Source organism: Rhinichthys klamathensis, unplaced genomic scaffold (genome assembly GCF_029890125.1).
Source record: "Rhinichthys klamathensis goyatoka isolate OS25496 unplaced genomic scaffold, OSU_Roscu_1.1 h1tg000596l_1, whole genome shotgun sequence".
Classification (NCBI taxonomy): Eukaryota; Metazoa; Chordata; class Actinopteri; order Cypriniformes; family Leuciscidae; genus Rhinichthys; species Rhinichthys klamathensis.
This window is the reverse complement of record NW_026607052.1, coordinates 599,001-605,000: the sequence shown is the minus strand read 5'-3', so window position 1 is coordinate 605,000 and position 6,000 is coordinate 599,001. Positions and strand designations below refer to the sequence as shown.

Here is a 6,000-nt window from a genome sequence, read left to right as displayed (position 1 = left end):
GGTAAGGGGTCACAGCGGGAATATCTGGGATATCTGTGAGTGTGGGGTCAGGGGTTACAGTGGGAATTTCTGGGATATCTGTGAGTGTGGGGTCAGGGGTCACAGCGGGAATATCTGGAATATCTGTGAGTGTGGGGTCAGGGGTCACAGCAGAAATATCTGGGATATCTGTGAGTGAGGGGTCAGGTGTCACAGCGGGAATATCTGGGATATCTGTGAGTGTGGGGTCAGGGGTCACAGCAGAAATATCTGGGATATCTCTGAGTGTGGGGTCAGGGGTCACAACGGGAATATCTGTGAGTGTGGGGTCAGGGGTCACAGTGGGAATATCTGGGATATCTGTGAGTGTGGGGTAAGGGGTTACAGGGGGAATATCTGGGATATCTGTGAGTATGGGGTCAGGGGTTACAGGGGGAATATCTGGGATATCTGTGAGTGTGGGATCAGGGGTCACAGCGGGAATATCTGGGATATCTGTGAGTGTGGGGTCAGGGGTTACAGTGGGAATTTCTGGGATATCTGTGAGTGTGGGGTCAGGGGTCACAGCGGGAATATCTGGAATATCTGTGAGTGTGGGGTCAGGGGTCACAGCAGAAATATCTGGGATATCTGTGAGTGTGGGGTCAGGGGTCACAGCGGGAATATCTGGGATATCTGTGAGTGTGGGGTCAGGGGTCATAGCAGAAATATCTGGGATATCTCTGAGTGTGGGGTCAGGGGTCACAACGGGAGTATCTGTGAGTGTGGGGTCAGGGGTCACAGTGGTAATATCTGGGATATCTGTGAGTGTGGGGTAAGGGGTCACAGCTGGAATAACTGGGATATCTGTGAGTGTGGGGTCAGGGGTCACAGCGGGAATATCTGGGATATCTGTGAGTGTGGGGTCAGGGGTGACAGCGGGAATATCTGGGATATCTGTGAGTGTGGGGTCAGGGGTTACAGTGGGAATATCTGGGATATCTGTGAGTGTGTGGTCAGGGGTTACAGCGGGAATATCTGGGATATCTGTGAGTGTGGGGTCAGGGGTCACAGCGGGAATATCTGGGATATCTGTGAGTGTGGGGTCAGGGGTCACAGCGGGAATATCTGGGATATCTGTGAGTGTGGGGTCAGGGGTTACAGTGGGAATTTCTGGGATATCTGTGAGTGTGGGGTCAGGGGTCAAAGCGGGAATATCTGGAATATCTGTGAGTGTGGGGTCAGGGGTCACAGCGGGAATATCTGGGATATCTGTGAGTGTGGGGTCAGGGGTCACAGCAGAAATATCTGGGATATCTCTGATTGTGGGGTCAGGGGTCACAACGGGAATATCTGTGAGTGTGGGGTCAGGGGTCACAGTGGGAATATCTGGAATATCTTTGAGTGTGGGGTCAGGGGTCACAGCTGGAATATCTGGGATATCTGTGAGTGTGGGGTCAGGGGTTACAGCGGGAATATCTGGGATATCTGTGAGTGTGGGGTCAGGGGTTACAGCGGGAATATCTGGGATATCTGTGAGTGTGGGATCAGGGGTTACAGCGGGAATATCTGGGATATCTGTGAGTATGGGGTCAGGGGTTACAGTGGGAATATCTGGGATATCTGTGAGTGTGGGGTCAGGGGTTACAGCGGGAATATCTGGGATATCTGTGAGTGTGGTGTCGGATTGCAGCGGGAATATCTGGGATATCTGTAAGTGTGGGATCAGGGGTCACAGCGGGAATATCTGGGATATCTGTGAGTGTAGGATCAGGGGTCACAGCAGGAATATCTGGGATATCTGTGAGTGTGGGGTCAGGGGTTACAGTGGGAATATCTGGGATATCTGTGAGTGTGGGGTCAGGGGTTACAGCGGGAATATCTGGGATATCTGTGAGTGTGGGGTCAGGGGTTACAGCGGGAATATCTGGGATATCTGTGAGTGTGGGGTCAGGGGTCATAACGGGAATATCTGTGAGTGTGTTGTCAGGGGTGACAGCGGGAATATCTGGGATATCTGTGAATGTGGGGTCAGGGGTTACAGTGGGAATATCTGGGATATCTGTGAGTGTGGGGTCAGGGGTTACAGTGGGAATATCTGGGATATCTGTGAGTGTGGGGTCAGGGGTTACAGCGGGAATATCTGGGATATCTGTGAGTGTGGGGTCAGGGGTCATAACGGGAATATCTGTGAGTGTGTTGTCAGGGGTGACAGCGGGAATATCTGGGATATCTGTGAATGTGGGGTCAGGGGTTACAGTGGGAATATCTGGGATATCTGTGAGTGTGTGGTCGTGTTACAGCGGGAATATCTGGGATATCTGTGAGTGTGGGGTCAGGAGTTACAGTGGGAATATCTGGGATGTCTGTGAGTGTGGGATCAGGGGTCACAGCGGGAATATCTGAGATATCTGTGAGTGTGGGGTCAGGGGTCACAACGGGAATATCTGTGAGTGTGGGGTCAGGGGGTTACAGCGGGAATATCTTGGATATCTGTGAGTGTGGGGTCAGGGGTTACAGCGGGAAAATCTGGGATATATGTGAATGTGGGGTCAGGGGTCACAGCGGGAATATCTGGGATATCTGTGAGTGTGGGGTCAGGGGTCACAGCGGGAATATCTGGGATATCTGTGAGTGTGGGGTCAGGGGTTACAGTGGAAATATCTGGGATATCTGTGAGTGTGGGGTCAGGGGTTACAGCGGGAATATCTGGGATATCTGTGAGTGTGGTGTCGGGTTACAGCGGGAATATCTGGGATATCTGTGAGTGTGGGATCAGGGGTCACAGCGGGAATATCTGGGATATCTCTGAGTGTGGGATCAGGGGTCACAGCAGGAATATCTGGGATATCTGTGAGTGTGGGGTCAGGGGTCACAACGGGAATATCTGTGAGTGTGGGGTCAGGGGTTACAGCGGGAATATCTTGGATATCTGTGAGTGTGGGGTCAGGGGTTACAGTGGGAATATCTGGGATATCTGTGAGTGTGAGATCAGGGGTCACAGTGGGAATAATCTGGGATATCTGTGAGTGTGGGGTCAGGGGTCACAGCGGGAATATCTGGTATATCTGTGAGTGTGGGGTCAGGGGTTACAGCGGGAATATCTGGGATATCTGTGAGTGTGGGATCAGGGGTTACAGCGGGAATATCTGGGATATCTGTGAGTATGGGGTCAGGGGTTACAGTGGGAATATCTGGGATATCTGTGAGTGTGGGGTCAGGGGTTACAGCGGGAATATCTGGGATATCTGTGAGTGTGGTGTCGGATTACAGCGGGAATATCTGGGATATCTGTAAGTGTGGGATCAGGGGTCACAGCGGGAATATCTGGGATATCTGTGAGTGTGGGATCAGGGGTCACAGCAGGAATATCTGGGATATCTGTGAGTGTGGGGTCAGGGGTTACAGCGGGAATATCTTGGATATGTGTGAGTGTGGGGTCAGGGGTTACAGTGGGAATATCTGGGATATCTGTGAGTGTGGGATCAGGGGTCACAGCGGGAATATCTGGGATGTCTGTGAGTGTGGGGTCAGGGGTTACAGCGGGAATATCTGGGATATCTGTGAGTGTGGGGTCAGGGGTCACAGCGGGAATATCTGGGATATCTGTGAGTGTGGGATCAGGGGTCACAGCGGGAATATCTTGGCTATGTGTGAGTGTGGGGTCAGGGGTTACAGTGGGAATATCTGGGATATCTGTGAGTGTGGGATCAGGGGTCACAGCGGGAATATCTGGGATATCTGTGTGTGTGGGGTCAGGGGTTACAGCGGGAATATCTGGGATATCTGTGAGTGTGGGGTCAGGGGTCACAGCGGGAATATCTGGGATATCTGTGAGTGTGGGATCAGGGGTTACAGCGGGAATATCTGGGATATCTGTGAGTGTGGGGTCAGGGGTTACAGTGGGAATATCTGGGATATCTGTGAGTGTGTGGTCAGGGGTTACAGCGGGAATATCTGGGATATCTGTGAGTGTGGGATCAGGGGTCACAGCGGGAATATCTGGGATATCTGTGAGTGTGGGGTCAGGGGTCACAGCGGAAATATCTGGTATATCTGCATCTGGTGTTTAATGGAGCTGAGTCTGACTCTATATACGCTTATTGCTTTTTTAAATGCTGTTGACTTCAAAGTGCCATGCACAAAAAAATTAGCCTGGCATGCCAGAGCTACATCAGGATGTTAGGTCTGGGAACTTACCATTGACAGGGCTCAATACGAGCGGCGGGATAAATGGCTGTCTTTCAAATTCCCTCGGCACGCAATAGGATAGCGCTACAACCAACCAAACCAACGAAGAAGGTGACGTAGTCAGAGCGATCTCACACATCTTAACACAGAACACATCTTCCTTTTTTAAAAATGACTCAGGTGCCGTTCTTCGTTCATGTTTCAAAGAAAAGCTTAACTTTAAATCATCCAGAGTCGGGGCCAAAGCCGAATCAAAAGACAGCTGTTCGCCAGCAGCCGCAGCCATTCTTTGTCTTCAAGTAGCAGTGAACCGTCGCATCTCTGTCGTCATTATGTTAAGCCCGCCCGCCGACTCTATACACGATGTGATTGGCCTGACTAGTGTTTGGTTTTTCCAGCTCGAAAGTCAACGGAGAGTTGCTAGACTACACTGGCTGCAAAATAATTTTTGCAGCCGCTAGGGGGAGTCTAGATTTCTAGGCTACAAAAAATACAATTAAATGCACAATTATTACAATTATATATACTGTATATACATGTATATATATGTTATGAATGGCAGTGTATATACATATATACCTCACCTAAAGGATTATTAGGAACACCATACTAATACTGTGTTTGACCCCCTTTCGCCTTCAGAACTGCCTTAATTCTACGTGGCATTGATTCAACAAGGTGCTGAAAGCATTCTTTAGAAATGTTGGCCCATATTGATAGGATAGCATCTTGCAGTTGATGGACATTTGTGGGATGCACATCCAGGGCACGAAGCTCCCGTTCCACCACATCCCAAAGATGCTCTATTGGGTTGAGATCTGGTGACTGTGGCGGCCATTTTAGTACAGTGAACTCATTGTCATGTTCAAGAAACCAATTTGAAATGATTCGAGCTTTGTGACATGGTGCACTATCCTGCTGGAAGTAGCCATCAGAGGATGGGTACATGGTGGCCATAAAGGGATGGACATGGTCAGAAACAATGCTCAGGTAGGCCGTGGTATTTAAACGATGCCCAATTGGCACTAAGGGGCCTAAAGTGTGCCAAGAAAACATCCCCCACACCATTACACCATCACCACCAGCCTGCACAGTGGTAACAAGGCATGATGGATCCATGTTCTCATTCTGTTTACGCCAAATTCTGACTCTACCATCTGAATGTCTCAACAGAAATCGAGACTCATCAGACCAGGCAACATTTTCCAGTCTTCAACTGTCCAATTTTGGTGAGCTCTTGCAAATTGTAGCCTCTTTTTCCTATTTGTAGTGGAGATGAGTGGTACCCGGTGGAGTCTTCTGCTGTTGTAGCCCATCCGCCTCAAGGTTGTGCGTGTTGTGGCTTCACAAATGCTTTGCTGCATACCTCGGTTGTAACGAGTGGTTATTTCAGTCAAAGTTGCTCTTCTATCAGCCTGAATCAGTCGGCCCATTCTCCTCTGACCTCTAGCATCAACAAGGCATTTTCGCCCACAGGACTGCCGCATACTGGACGTTTTTCCCTTTTCACACCATTCTTTGTAAACCCTAGAAATGGTTGTGCGTGAAAATCCCAGTAACTGAGCAGATTGTGAAATACTCAGACCGGCCCGTCTGGCACCAACAACCATGCCACGCTCAAAATTGCTTAAATCACCTTTCTTTCCCATTCTGACATTCAGTTTGGAGTTCAGGAGATTGTCTTGACCAGGACCACACCCCTAAATGCATTGAAGCAACTGCCATGTGATTGGTTGATTAGATAATTGCATTACAGTTTTTCTCGATTGCTTAAACACATTTCTTGAAACTATGCCTCGTATTCTCAAAGCAGTAAACACAAATCCATAACGTCTCACCCAATTCCCCAAA

At 49.5% G+C, this 6,000-nt stretch overlaps 1 protein-coding gene across 1 annotated transcript in view; it reads left to right on the top strand.

The window, feature by feature from the left end:
• Positions 1 to 6,000, top strand: part of abcc8b (ATP-binding cassette, sub-family C (CFTR/MRP), member 8b) — an 84,829-nt gene that overhangs the window by 12,757 nt on the left and 66,072 nt on the right. The window lies entirely within an intron of this gene.